Source organism: Rhinoderma darwinii, chromosome 12, assembly GCF_050947455.1.
Source record: "Rhinoderma darwinii isolate aRhiDar2 chromosome 12, aRhiDar2.hap1, whole genome shotgun sequence".
Lineage (NCBI taxonomy): Eukaryota > Metazoa > Chordata > Amphibia > Anura > Rhinodermatidae > Rhinoderma > Rhinoderma darwinii.
Window position 1 is genome coordinate 68,576,151 of NC_134698.1, and position 15,749 is coordinate 68,591,899.

Genomic DNA, 15,749 nt, shown 5'->3' on the forward strand with positions numbered 1-15,749 from the left:
ACCCATTGATTTGAATTGACTCGCTGTAATGCTTAATTTCCCCTGAGGTGGCACTGCAGGGAGAGCAAACAAATTTTTTTTCAGGGGTCCCGTTGTATGGAATAGTGCAGTCTACTACACTATTCCATATCTTTAAAAAATAAAAAAATATATACAGACATATACCTGTCCGACAGAGGCCAAAAGGACATTCTTTCGTCCTCCATTGAGCTAATGGAGCATGTTGGCTCCTGGCGTACAAACTAAACTTACATCACAAATGTAATGTAAACAAGGCCTAAGAGGAACATTTTCAGTAACACCAATAATTGAAAAATACAATTAATGCAGTGAATAAGCCATTGAGTTCATTTCCATCTGCCCTTTCAACCAGTTCTAGACCGTGAAATGCGTCCCTCCCTTATCACTTAAATTAAGCACTTCGTCACATGTTTATTTTGCCGTCATTTCTATCCATTACTATTATAACCGAGGTCCATGTTTATGTCCACATTTAGCAAGGAAGTGGTCATTATGGGTGAGATGTATATGTTTTTAAATCAGAAACCTCTCGCGTTTCACATTCTATTCTCAGAGCTGCTGTTATTGTGTTCCTTGTTTATTTTTGAAGTTTAGGCTCTTTGACATGAAAATAAAGCATCTTATCTTTTCTCCTTTTATCTGTCCAGCGGCCCTTTTAATCAGCGTTTCCTTCTTGCCTGGGTTTGAAAGGCTTTCTTCCTTGAGTAGTGTTTTGACAAACTTATTAAACACATCTGTAAGTAACAATATCCATTACAGCATATTTGCAATGTTCCTGGTTCTTAATCCAGTAGGATTTATTTTCTGTATTATCTCCATATTTGCAGCATTTCAGTTCTTGACAATAGTTGGATTGCTAGTTAAGGTTCATTTCCATGGGCCAATGATTGTGTGAATGAACGTTCATACAAATGCTCGTTCTCGATCATTGCCCTGTGTAAGCAGGGCAGCAATTGGTTGACGAATGAGCAAACACTAATCACATCTTTTATGCTGCCCTAAAAATCATGGTTGTTGGCAACATATCTCCCCCTGTAAATAGGGGATTTACTGCTGACAATATGTAAACTGTATGGGGACCGACCGATCGTGTTAAACCATACAGTTTACATGTAAATAAGCGCCGATCGACATGTTATTATCGACGATTGTCCCTCATTATGGGCAGAAAACTGCCCGTGTAAACCAGCCTTTAGGTCTTGTTCACACAGTGCAGGTTTTGCATGTATTTTTCAAGACAAAACCAGAAATGAAACCTAAACAGAAAAAAATAAATATATATCAGATTCGGAAATTACATTAGAATACCTACTGCATTCAAGGTCCCAGCTAATTGAGGACATTCTGTGTGCAAGGCCGCAGAATCTCCCATTCGTTTTAATAATGTGGTTGTCACCATTGATACATGGCATATAATGTACGGTAATCAGTGCCTGAACATGGTGGATCTCATTAATGTCTGATAAGATTGTTAGTTTAGCGCTGGTTTACCAGTGCATTATATACTTTACAGTGTAATAGGGAAATGTATATTTAGGGTGGAGGTATCTTATCATTTCATGATCTCTTTAGAACAGCTTTGTCTTTGTATCTCCTGTCAACAGAAAATTGTTCAAGGTCAACAAGTGACCTCTGAGCACTTTATTGCCATATGTCATGATTATTTGCTGTGCTTGGATTACGTTTCCCTTTTCCCCCAGTGATCACTGGCCCTGCTGCTCCTTGTATTCTCAGTAATAGAAATAGCTGTTTACATTTATACAATCTCCACATTTAACGAGAATTCCCAGGATGACACAAACTACAATAAGTGAAAGCTCCACAATGTCACACTGAGTCCTTACGGATAAATTCTGAGCGCTATCAATTTCATAAATGTACAGTGCAAATGATCACATTTACTCTATTGCTGTCAAATGGCAACATAAGGTCCGGTTTACAGAGGGTGGATTTGGTACTTTGCATGCATTTCAGCTCAAACCGGTATTTTCTTTATACTTTTCTTCTGTTTTCGATCCACCAACTCTGTACTATTTCAACAAGGCGTTCGGGTTTGTTTTTCTTCCTGCAGAAGCCTGTTTATTTCCTATATTAGGATACATTAGAGGAATATTTATCAACTTTTCTACGCCAGTTTTCTAGTGTAAAAAAAGTCCCAAACTGCACAAAAGCCGCAATTTGTAGGAAACATGTCAACATTTTGCACCGTTTCTGTTACTTTCTCAGAACTGGACAGAGCTCAGCTGAAGTGGCGAGGACACCCACGGATCTACTCGCAAATCTACTCTAACTTTTAGCTGGAATAAATTTTCATTTCTGGCAAATGGACGGCCAGAGATGCGCCTAATTTATTAAGAGGCACATCTAAGGCGCTGTTCACACCTGGGTTGTGCTGTTCCGTTGTTCTGCTCCATCAGAGGAGCAGAACAGGGGAATAACCGAACCAACCGTTGCACAATGGAAATCACCAGTTGCCAACGCAACCCATTGACTTTGGCTTTCCATTGGGGTGTATGTGATTTTACCAGACACAATAGCGCAGCATGCTGCGCTTTTGTCCCCGGTAAACCCTGCCGGATCTGCGACGGAGGCCCCTAATAGAGCCTCTGACGCAGAGGTGAACAGAGCCTTACTCCAGCAATCTTTACATTTAGGGTATGTGCACATGTAGTGACCAAAAACGTCTGAAAATCCAGAGCTGTTTTCAAGGGAAAACAGCCCCTGCTTTTCAGACGTTTTTTGAGCAACTCGCGTTTTTTGCTGCATTTTTTGCGGCGTTTTCTACGTCCGTTTTTGGAGCTGTTTTCATTGGAGTCTATGAGAAAACAGCTCCAAAAACGTCCAAAGAAGTGTCCTGCACTTCTTTTTACGAGGCGTAATTTTACGCGTCGTAATTGCCGTACGACGCGTAAAATTACGCGTCGTGGGAACAATACAGCGTTATACCCATAGAAAGTAATGGGCAGATGTTTGACAACGTATTTGAGACGTATTTTCAGACGTAAAACGAGGCAAAAAACGCCTCGTATACGTCTGAAAATAGGTCGTGTGAACCCAGCCTAAGGGTATGTGCACACACACTAATTACGTCCGTAATTTACGGACGTATTTCGGCCGCAAATCCCGGACCGAACACAGTGCAAGGAGCCGGGCTCCTAGCATCATACTTATGTACGATGCTAGAAGTCCCTGCCTCGCTGCAGGACAACTGTCCCGTACTGTAAACATGATTATACTACGGGACAGTAGTCCTGCAGCAAGGCAGGGACTTCTAGCGTCGTACATAAGTATGATGCTAGGAGCCCGGCTCCCTGCACTGTGTTCGGTCCGGGACTTGCGGCCGAAATACGTGCGTCAATTACGGACGTAATTAGTGTGTGTGCACATACCCTAAGACTCGTGTCTGAAAGGGCTACCTTTTTGCACCATGCTGTTTTTAGGTCTACACTAATCTATTTTATCATTTAAATCTTTATAGAGTTTGGCTTGCAGCCACCACTAAGGGGAACTTGCTGTAAACGGTTTATTTTTGGGTTCAATAATACTTTCACAAGGCACTGCAGATGGTTGACCTTATCTCTATTTCAGTTTCCCAGAATGAGGTCATTGAACAACTGAGGGATTATTGAATTTGGCTGATGATCAAACACAACTAATAATTACAGTCATCAGGTGGCTGTGGTTCTAGTAAATTTACTTTGAATTGTTCAAGGCCTTCATTTTATGGATGTGCCAGCTCATATAAGTTGTGAAATTGAAACAATTAGGGTTACATCACCAAATTAGCCAACACTTGTCTTTGCCTATTTTTGTACCAATACAGAGAACATCAGTGAGGTAGGGTAGACTGAAGTATATACGTCGTGTCAATGTAAGTACTGGTCTATGTCACATTTTAAAATGTGCAAAATTCAAGGATAAAGCTGGGTTCACAATGCGTTTCTGACACGATCTGTGGCAAAATGTTGCGGTTTCAACAGCGACATGTGAACTCAGCCTCAGGGTATCCACAGACGTAGCTAATTTGTTGCAGATGTGTATCATCCGTGGCGTTAAGTCACAATGAATTTCACTATTTCCACATTTAAAAGGGTGAAATCCGCTGTGAACATTTGGAACAGAATGAGCATGCTCCGGATTTGAAAAGCCACAGCATCCGCCGATTCCCCTGCAAAAAATGTTTTGCAACATGTGAATGAGATTTCTTCAAATGTCATCTTCTTGGCAAGTACTGTAATCTGCTGCATTTCTGTCTCGTGTGCAGGGGGCCCAAGGGGTAATTTTAAAAGAAATGTTTCATTCAAAAAAGGCTGGAAGTCCCAAATCCCATGACAAAAAAGAACAGAGTCCCAAGGGAGACATAGGGGCTCATCAAATGACAGCATCATGGGATATAGTCTGCAGCTAGGTACATCCATCATTCTGTCTTATTAAGAACATTGATATACATATTTACAGATGTAGCAGGGCTAAATTTGTAATGTAAGGCCTCATGCACACGACCGTAGCCATGTGCATGGTCGTGATTTTCGGGTTGGACGGCCACGGAGTGTCACCCGCGAGCCGCCCGCAAATCGCGGGCCGTGCACATGGCCGTGTCCATTATTTTCTATGAGCCTGGAAACCACGGTCGTGTGCATGGGCCCATAGATAAGAATAGGGCTGCAATTCTCCCATGGATTTTCGGGGGAATTGCGGCCGCAAAAGCACGTACTTTTATTGATAACTCAACAAGTAAAGATAATGGAGTAGGTTTAAAGAGGCTCTGTCAGCAGTTTATAAATGCTCTATCTCCTACATAATCTGATTGGCGCTGTAATGTAGATAACAGAAGTGTTTTTTATTTTGAAAAACGATCATTTTTGAGCAATTTTAGATTTATGCTAATGATTTTCTTAATAGACAACTGGGCGTGTTTTTACTTTTGACCAAGTGGGCGTTGTATAGAGGAGTGTATGACGCTGACCAATCAGCATCATACACTTCTCATTGTTCCAGCCCAGCTTCTTTCACTGCACAATCGCACTGTGCTGTGGATCATGCTGGGCTGGAACAATGAGAAGTGTATGAAGCTGATTGGTCAGCGTCATACACTCCTCTATACAACGCCCACTTGGTCTAAAGTAAAAACACGCCCAGTTGGTCATTAAGAAACTAATTGGCAAAAATCTAAAATTGCTCATAACTTGCTCAAAAATTATCGTTTTTCAAAATAAAAACCACTTATCTACATTACAGCGCCGATCACATTATGTAGGAGATAGGGCACTTATCTGGTGACAGAGCCTCTTTAACTGAAGAAAAGCCATAGATATCCCCATGAGTTGCTCCATATGACAGTCTGAGCCCTACTACATCTGTACACATATTGTTTGAGCGTAATTTAATTTAATTTTTTACATGACGGATCTTGTACGTACTCTGTGATTCTTTTTACAGGTTGTCTGGCATCAATCGTAGAACGAGAAGACATCAGGTGTATCTCCAGTGCCAAAAATAAAATTGGAGCAGGCTACAGTGAAGAATCGGTAACACAAAATCATCTTGCATTATGCGTAAAATGCAGAAATTGTATCCAAAGGAATAGCCTGCCAAATAGCTGTTCATTTGATATGAATATCACTGCTGTAGGATCTGGTATTTGACTCCCCCCCCCCCCCCCCTAAAAGGTTTATCAAATCTTCCAACAGAAACCCCAGGAGGTTGTTCCGTCTGAATACACAGCGGTAATTAATGCGTGTCTCCTAAGGAGTCCAAATCTCATTTTTAGAACTTCAAAGACTACATGATACCTTTGACTGCGAGGTGTCTACATCTGAATGTGTAATGTTTGATGAAAGAGGATTATCTTTCCGCCCTTGAACCCACATACTGGGAAGCTTTTCCTGACAGAAGCGATGCCCTGTTCTCTATCAGCTCATACCAGATTCTTGCAATGAAAGTTTGAGGATGTAAACAGACGTTAATTAGAGTACTACAAAATATTGTACAAGTGTATGAATATTGCGGGCGTGTTGATGCCGTCTGTAAACAGACCCATCATTGCAGAATGTGTTTTTGTTCAGATATAGTATAACCCGCAGGGGTTTATGGATTAAGAAGTGCTGCTGTTGAAGCACTCTGAGATCTCCAAACACCTGACTATCCAAAAGGCTGATCTGCTCTCACGCCCCAAATCTAAAGTTGGCTAGAAACATGTATTATTTGTCCGAAGACCTTGGTAGTTTGAACAGGTTCCGGCAATAGTCGAACTGAAATGTCAGAGAAAACAAGAATTGGATAGAATAGAACTTATCCAATCCATTTTTCCACAAACATAAGCAGCGCCACCAGGGTCTGGTGGATGCTTATCCAGAGTTGTGGCAAAGATTTAGTTTAGTGCCCTAACTTTGTATCTAAATACCCTTTCCAAGGCAGAATAGCATGGTGGAGCTTCGACTTGGTACCCAGTGCACATTCTCTACCCTAACCCCCCAATGACATAATATTCACGCTCCGCCAATACAAAGTTGCCAGTAAACTATATCAGGGATTAGGGATATTATTACAATGACTACCTCTGTTTACATGTATCACTGTGTCAATGATTTCAGTAATTTCACATAACTGCCCCAATTGTCAGTTATGTGTTTATTTATATTTATTATGAATTCATCACAAAAAGGAAAATATATAGGAAGCTTCTGGGCTCCTTGTGATCTATTTTCATCCCTTTCCAGTTTTCCCATAAAGGGTGAAATGTCAGAAGTTTTGATCGTGGGGGGTCCAAGTGCTGAGACCACCGACAATCGCTGGAAGGAGCAGATACTCAGCTGTGCCCCTTTATCTCTCCGAGGAAAGCTGGACAAAACCAGAGTGTTGTACGCCCCGTCATAGAAAATCTATATATCCATATCATTATTTGATTGATTGTCCTTGGCACACATATTAAAGTTTTATTTATCACTTATGTGAATTGAATTGCTTTTTGACTCCTAAAACAGTTTCAAGTGGAACTTAAGATTCTATCTATCTAATCTATCTATCTATCTATCTATCTATCTATCTATCTATCTATCTATCTATCTATCTATCTATCTATCTATCTATCTATCTATCTATCTATCTATCTATCTATCTATCTATCTATCTATCTATCAATCTATCAATCTATCTCAATTTGCAACACTGCAAACCAGGCAACACACAACCTACTTGCAGGTGCTGCCAGGTCACATATTGTGGCATCCACTGAGCCACTGTATAGTACTTGATAAGCACTAAGATATGAAGGAAACTATGGCTGACAAACTAATGTAGAGATCAAATTGCTGCCCTGACACAAGACACATTCTCTGATTATACATGACAGCCCTCTTACCATCCAGCACTTCACAACCAGTTGAAGATGTAAAAATTGCATGATGATACGAATTCCACGTCTCAGACATTCAGGGAAAATTATCACAGATAGATCACTGACAGACCTTATTTTCACAGCAAGAAATTCTGTGCAGATAGCTACGTTATTGTTCTAGAGGAACAAAACCGTATACAGGAGCAATTTCCCAAAACAGTTCTGCATTTCACTGTATCTCTGGAGGTTTCTGTGCACCTGCTTTTGAACCACAGGGGGGATATTATCTCCTCAAATTTGCTTAAATCTCTATTAATCTTTTTGTAGCTAGTTTAGCAATCGTTATATTGATGCAAAGTAGGACTATAATGGCCCTATTATCAAAATAGAATACCAAAAATAAATATTGGGAACACCAAAAATAAATTAATTATAACAAAGTAATTGTTTGTATGCTGTAAAAGTGCTAGTATCCAGTGCCAACATGTAGTCTCACATCAATTAATGATCAGATCCAGTGCTCTGTGCTGTAGCGGTCCAAAAGAGATCTGCACACAGATGGGGAATTATGACCTAATGCTCTAGAGCAGGGGTCTTAAACTCGGCCGGGTAAATGGGCCACACATAGAAAAAATGTGAAGTTGACGGGCCGCATTACTTTCATATTTGATACAAAACTAATTGATTAACAGTAATTTTTGTAATTTGAACTACTATAACAAAACGACATTACTGTAATAATACTACCTTACTATAATAACCGTTGTCGTGTCGCTAAATGCAGTCTGGCTGCTCATTTGGTAGCGTTTGGCAGACACAAGAATGTCAACATTGGGCAGCCCCTTTTTAGATAATGCCACAGTGCCCTCTGTGGATAATGCCACACCCACACCCACATGTAGATAGTGCCACACATACACACACCTCCTATAGATAGTGCCACACACTCATCCCCTATAGCTAGCTCAATTGGGGCTCCCTCTAGGAGTGGAGAAGCCCCTGAAGTCACTGACCATATATGCACTCCTTCATGACGTCATGAAAGAGCGCCGGTGCACTCCTTCTTGGCCTGCTCTGTCCTCTCCCGAGGGATAGTCAGTGCCCCGCGGGCAGCAGATGGCAGCCTCAGGCGCTGCATGCGGCCCATGGGCCGCGTGTTTAAGACCTCTGCTCTAGACCTCCTTTGTGCGGTGGCCTCCAGCACTTGTGAAACTATAACTCTCAGCATGCAACTACACCTTGCGGCTCTCAGGGCATGCTGGCAGTTGTTGTTTCACAACAGCTAGAGAACTACAAATTGGAGACCGCTGTCTAAGTGAGTGAGGTATTGCCGTACATGTAAATCGGTTCAATCTCTAGTGTTTAAATCAACCCCCCCCCCCCCCGGTCCCAGGACAAAATTATAAACGTAATGGGATATATGGAGTAATATTAAGTGGTGCCCTCCAGTTGCACCTTTTTTTCATGGATCTGCTGCTTTGGGGTCCCCTCTGTGTTGTCCCAAAATGTACACAGACTGAGTCTATAAGGCACTCCCTTTGTTTTTTGATTGGCCAGAACTGCTCACGTGAGCAGCTCTGGCCAATCCGAGAACAGTGGGAGTGTCTCAGAAGGCCCTATTCACACGACAGGGATTCACGGCTGTCACACGGCCGCAGTAGGAACAATAGACCCCAAATGCGGCTATTCACACGGCCGATTTTTTGATGGCCCGGTAAACCGGGCCGTCAAATAATGGAGCATGCCCTATTTTGGGCCGTTCTCCCGGCCGCACAGCTCCCATAGAAGTCTATGGGGCCGTGTAAAGCATGGCTGTCACTCGGATGTAATCCGAGGGACGGCCGTGCATTCTGCCGCTCGCTCTCTTCTCACAGTGCGAAGTGCATGTGAGAAGGAGGGTATTTTGTTGTTCCCTGTAGGAGCTGAATCCCTAATCCCCGGCCACAACTTCGGCTGAAGCTGTGGCCGGTGATTCCGCTCCAGTCATATGGACAGTGACTTCAGGGACTTCTCCTGGAGCAGTCCCCTACTCCTGAAGCGGAATCCCTGGCGCTGTGGGCGGTGATTGCGCTCCAGGAGAGGTCCCTGACTTCACTGTCCATATATGGACTGTGACGTCAGGGACTTCTGAAGCGGAATCCCCGGCGTTGTGGCTGGTGATTCCGCTCCAGGAGAGGTCCCTGACTTCACTGTCCATATATGGACAGTGACGTCAGGGACTTCTGAAGCGGAATCCCTGGCGTTGTGGCTCGTGATTCCGCTCCAGGAGAAGTTCCAGACTTCACAGTCCATATATGGACAGTGACGTCAGGGACTTCCCCTGGAGTGGTCCCCTACGGGAAGGTAGGCAGGTTTGCCATCTATGGGGGGGGTGCCATCTATGGGGGTGGCTATGTACAAGGGTGCTGTGTAGCTACCTACAGGGGGTTGTGTGGCACTAACTACAAGGGGGACTGAGGCAGTATCTACAGTGGGCAGTGTGTGGCAAGATCTACAGAGGGAAGTGTGTGGCAGAAAATGTACAAATGAAATTCATCCGTTTTTAAAACGAACAGGGAAAAAAACGGGTCAAAATCGGCCGTTAAAAATGGAAACACGGCTCGGAACAGAAACAGAACAGATGCAAAACGGCCGAGAAAAAAAACAGACGTTTTTATCAGCCGACACTCGGACCCTGTCTTGTAAATAGAGCTTAAGAAGCGCTGCAGCCATGTTGGGACAGCACAGACTGGACCCCAAAGCAGCGGATTCATGGCAGAGATCTGGGAAGCATCACGTAATATTACTCCATATACCCAGTCATATTTAAAATGTTGTCCCGGGATCGGAGGATCGCTTTAAGTGAAAATGTCCCAACAAAGTGCTGCTAATGAAGTAGAAGTGCCCACCTGAATGAGCCAGTTACATCTTCTACCTGCTGTCTTTAGTAGAAGCTTCGTAACTAAACATTAGCTTAATTAATATTAGAGGATCAGGTGCTGTATTTTATGTCTGTTACTCAGAGCTGTTCCTTTAGTGACACTGTTCTTTATTACCTTATTCATACAGACCTGGCATGGCAGGACAATAGTATTTTCATGTAATACTATGAAGGATTAAATTGATGGGGACAATTTAAAAAGAAAGAAAGTGTAATTAAGAAATAAGTCTTGAAAGGTCAACCCGTCCTGTAAAATGACAGCAGAAGAATTATTATCCAGGAGAATGATGAACAGACTCATTGCCTCGGAGAAGAATGAGATATTCAGAAACTAATGCAGAGCTTCAAACTCATATAATCCAAAAAAAAAAGAAAAAAAAAAGTGCTGCCCATAAAATTGTTGATTGCAAAGATTAATACAATTTTAGACCAAGATATCAAAGACTTTGATATATGCTTGAAGAGGAATGGAGCAATTTGTTCTCTGGCGTCTAAAAAGGAAGATTTTCAAGTAGACTTTTCTGTTAATCTGGAACCGAAATTAATAGTGATGTAAGGGAGATTAGGAGGGCACTTGTAATTAGCACTACTCAGCCGTGCCAAATTGGATGGATGTGGAAACACCAGACCAATTACCTCTCCCTGCAACACGTGTGCTCATTAAAAAATTGTAGGGGGGAAAAACAATAAAAAGTGTATTATGCACCCCATAAATGTGTTGATTTGGATAATTACTTTTAATGTTTACACAGCTTGTAAAATATTAACCTCTTAGTTACTGCAAACCAGACATTCTGGACTCATGTCAGAAGTTTAAAAAGGGTGTCCAAGAGTGTCATAGTGACATATCAGAAGTTTTGATCGATGGGGTCTGAGCAATGAGACCACCACTGATCGCTGAAACGAATCGGCAGAAGCGCTCGGGTGAGTGCTGACCCGCTTTGTTTCTGATCGGCTTTTCTCGGAAAGCCAAGCAAGCGGTGTGCAGAGTCACAGACTTTCTTTTGAGCTCATACACCAATTGCTCAGCTTTCCAAGAAAAGACGATCAGAAATGCAGCGGCTTAGAACTCACCCCAAGCGCTTCTGCAGCTTCGTTTTAGCGATTGGTGGGGGTCTAAGTGCTCAGACCCTCACTGATCAAAACTTCTGACATGTCACTATGACATGTCAGAAGTTTTTTGAAAATTTTAGTTACCCTTTAAATCTAATTTGCAGAATCAAATGTTAGACAAAATATAATATTCCTCCCTGTAGGGATGTACAGGATCTGTGACAAGGGCTCATGGTTTCTTTAACACTGTGCATGTATTCGCCGTATCATCAGGGGGGCATATACTTTATAATTGAATTAATTTGTGCATTGCAAATAGATTCTCTTTAATAGGCAATCAGTTAGGTATAGGCTTAAACTTTCTTGATGATCAGACAAACCATTTGATATTTATTCCGTATGGAAACATTTATGCAGTAACTTTAGGAATATAGAAAATATCTATGGAAATCATTCTGATTGTTGTAGAAATGTTAACCAATAGTTGTTTTCACTGAACTACATGATAAATCCACCATTAAATAGTAACATAATTAGTAAGTTTAAATAGTAAGGTTTAATAAAGACACAAGTCCATCAAGTTCAACCTATTCTCTTGATTAATAAAAAAAAACCCCTATGAGATAGATGTCAGTCGCCTCATTTTAGGCGGAAACAGACCCAAAATAGGTCAATCAGTAACAGTCCCTGAATCGACGACCCATCTCCTGCAACTTGTAATAATATATCTTTCAAGAAAGAAATCCCGACCACTCTTTCAACAACTTAATTCCTGTGGCACATAGTTCCATAGTCTCACTGCTCTTACAGTTAAGAATCCTTTTCTATGAGGATGTAGAAACCTTCTTTCCTCTACACTACTGGTTCCCAACCAGTAGCTCGGGTGGTTTACCATAGGAGCCCTGAGTTATTACCATATGCATTTGCTACAACGTGACATCCACATTAATAGCATTACAGACATATCCTATACCCAGAACAGTGGTAACTTAGGCGGTGTAATACTAGTATATTCATTTTCGAAATTAAATATTTTATCTGCAAATTGAAATGTTACAATTTTCTTTCATCTCATTCAGCATTTTAAATTTTTTTGCACTTTAATGTGGCTCCCGACTATCACTAAAAGTTGAATGTGGTTTACAAGGTAAAAAACGTTGCGGACCTCTGCTCCAGACTTATTGGATCCCTTTTGTAATGGCGACATACATGGGTATAAAAAGGTCATTAGGCAAATAAATCTTTCTGTAAAACAAAAAAGAAAAACTATATCAGAAATATAACCAGGCACTCTTGGGTCATTGAAAAATTATGAAAATTTATTTATTATTAAAACTCCAATTATTTAGAGAATATAAATGTATTCACACAATTTAAAACATTTTTGTCTCCTGGCCAGGAAAAGGTTACATACAGATACAAAATATACTAATAAGTAGGAAGCATAGATGTACACCTTGTTTTCCCCACAAATCGGGGTAAATGGCAAGAAAATAGATCCAAGAAAAAATCGCTAGGTTGAATTCACACCTGCGTTTTTTTCCCCTTGCACATACTTATGTGTAATTCCTCCAAAAAATGACAGCAATTCTTGTCAAAAGAGCGTGTAGTAGATTTATGAGGAAGGCCTTCCCATATATGAAAGAAGCATACCCCTATAAAAATAAAGCTGTCATTCAGTAAGGGGTTTGTATTTTTTATTTGTGTGTGGCTCTCATTCCTCCCTTTCAAGGATCAATCTTGCCTCAGGGATCAGGGGTAATAGACAGTCTATTTCTTAGACCATTCCGGTCAAGATATATTCATCCCGATCCTTATAATTATCACAGAGAGCTCCGTTCTTAATGATTTTATACTGCTTTTACCTTTAAACATGCACAAAGAGACGTGGAAGAGCAGCAGGCACAATTTGAAGCTCCAATGCCTCTCACCAGGTGGTATTCAGGTGAGATTCCGCCCATAAGCTCATACCTTCCTTCAAGCCTTTAGGATTGAGTTCTTCAATATAGGCTTTATTACGTCTCCGACATGCAAGGTTGCTCCACAGAACCATGTAGAGGTATTAGATCCAAAAGAAAGAGGGGCCCACACTTTCAAAAAGGTGATTTTCCAAACCATATAGTATCCATATAGTATCCTTTTTCGTGCGATGTTCCCAACACGGCCAGGGATTCACAAGGCAGAGTCTCGACGTCACTACCCGCCTTGCTTGATTAGGTCAGCTGACGCGTTTCATCCCTTATCGGGATTTCCTCAGAGCTGTCTTAGCAAATAATAAAATCTTTCTCCTGTTGTTTTTTCTACACTGAATTTCCATTAGTTCAAAACAATCATCTCTTCACTTTAGATGCAAAGACGATCGTTAAAAATGACACTCGGATTTGCAAGTTTATTGTTGCATTATAGTTTTATCCTGATATGTGAACAGGTGTAGAAAGTACTGAGAAATTGTTTGTGAGGAATGGGTTAAGTACCACCAAGTGCTGCAGGTAAGATGCATTCAAAGGTAATACGAGTCCTTTAATTAGAGAAGTGAAGTCACTAGAGGAGCGTGGTCCCTAAGCTTCTTTCCTCACGTGTCATCATTCTGGTTACTAAGGTGACACCACCTGATTTAGCAAAACACGGACAATGTCATTCTAATAATGCTGCCCAATTAAAATTGATTTATGAGGATTTAAAATACTTTTATGTAGGGAGTAGTCATGGGTGGCGTGAAAATGCATGTTTTATTTTTGCTATGGGGCCCTGTTCTTTAGGGATATCTCTTTATTACTGTATTTCCTTATGCAGTACTATTACTTTCATATTATTGATGATCGGGTACTGCCATTTGATTTTAACAAAATGCGACCATAGGGTTCAGATGATGCAGTATAAATTATAAGGTTGGGTTCACAGGGGGTGTTTGTTTGGTGTATTTAAAGGGTATGTATAACAGTACAACCATTTCTTATTTTGGTCCAATGTATCTTAAAAAATAAATAAAAATAAATTAACATCCTTTACAAATCGTTGTCATTAAAAATTCCTAACGTTTTGTGCCTCCAGCTCCTATGCATATCTATGTGTCTCCATGATTACAGGTTACTAACACACCATATTTAGTCTTATCCTATAGTCATACTCCCTTTTTATCGGTTTCCCACCGAATGTAGCTTAGCAAGAAAAGTATTCAGCTTGTACGGTTTAACAGGGTATTGTGAAAGCTTGGATTTTGGGCCCTCTAAGGTAGAAACAAAACTGAAATCCAGGCCCAGATATGTTTTATCATATAATCCTCTTACACCTTCCAGGAAATTAAAATTTAAAATTGATGTTCTATATGAGAGTAATAATTCAGTTCTAGAGGTAATAAAACATCAACACCAGTTTTTATGAATAGGCCATACACCTCCACCCCTGCACCAGCGTCACTTGTATATACTTGTCTGCAATTAAATACAAACCATTCTCCCTGGCCGGTCATCTGATCGCTTTATGCATGAAGAGGGCCATGTTTTAGTACCTATTGACCAAGTCCCGGTGACATCATCCAGAAAAGCAGAGCTTCTCATAAAATGACTCATTATTGGGAACAAGGGCAGGCGGCGTCCATTAGATGCAGCTCCCAAACAACAAGAAAGGATTACGTCAAGGTGCCTGAATTTAGCCCTACTTTCCTTTCATAAGATAAAGAACCCTATTGATGTAATGCTTTTCACAAAAGGGAGTCTTGTCAGCAGGAACAATGACAGAAAACTTTAAAAGCCAAGCCTGGCTATACAGTTCTTTGAAGTTGTAGAAGAATAAAAAAAAATCTTATCCATTGATGCAAATCTTCGTACATCATCATTTTTTGAGGTTTTTTTTTTCCCTACACCCATTCAGTAGCAATCCCACCAGCTCCTAAAGTACTCCATGAAATCTGAGCTTTCCTTTCAAATTAACCTCTGACCCAAACAATGAATCTTCCCTGATCAGCAAGGTTTATATACAGAAAAGTTCAAATAAAACACCAGCATCTTTTTAATGGGCAGTCGACGATGTGCCACTTCAGATGAACTTTAAAGCTTCAAAGTTGCATTTGTAACAAACATTTTCAAAATGATAGTAAACTATAGAAAACTAAAATATATAGTATATATACATAAAACACACACAAACCATCTGCACACAAATAGGTGACAATGCTGTTTGAATAGACATACATCAGTTTTCAATGAAGTTTTTGATTTGTTTTTTTTTGTGCCAAAGCCAGAAGCGAAACCAGAAAGGATGGAAAAGTATAAAGGAAAGACTTAGGGTGCAGTGACACGTGGTGTATTTGCCTTGTATTTCCGCATCGTAAAAATACACTGCGGAAAACTTTCCAATGTAAGCCTATGGGAAAAATATTTTGCAACACCACAAAATTGAGTTGTGGAATATTTTTCCCAT

At 40.8% G+C, this 15,749-nt stretch overlaps 1 protein-coding gene across 1 annotated transcript in view; it reads right to left on the reverse strand.

The window, feature by feature from the left end:
• BTBD6 (BTB domain containing 6) overlaps positions 1-15,749 on the reverse strand; it is a 552,040-nt gene that overhangs the window by 145,415 nt on the left and 390,876 nt on the right. The gene's annotated exons all lie outside the window — the stretch shown is intronic.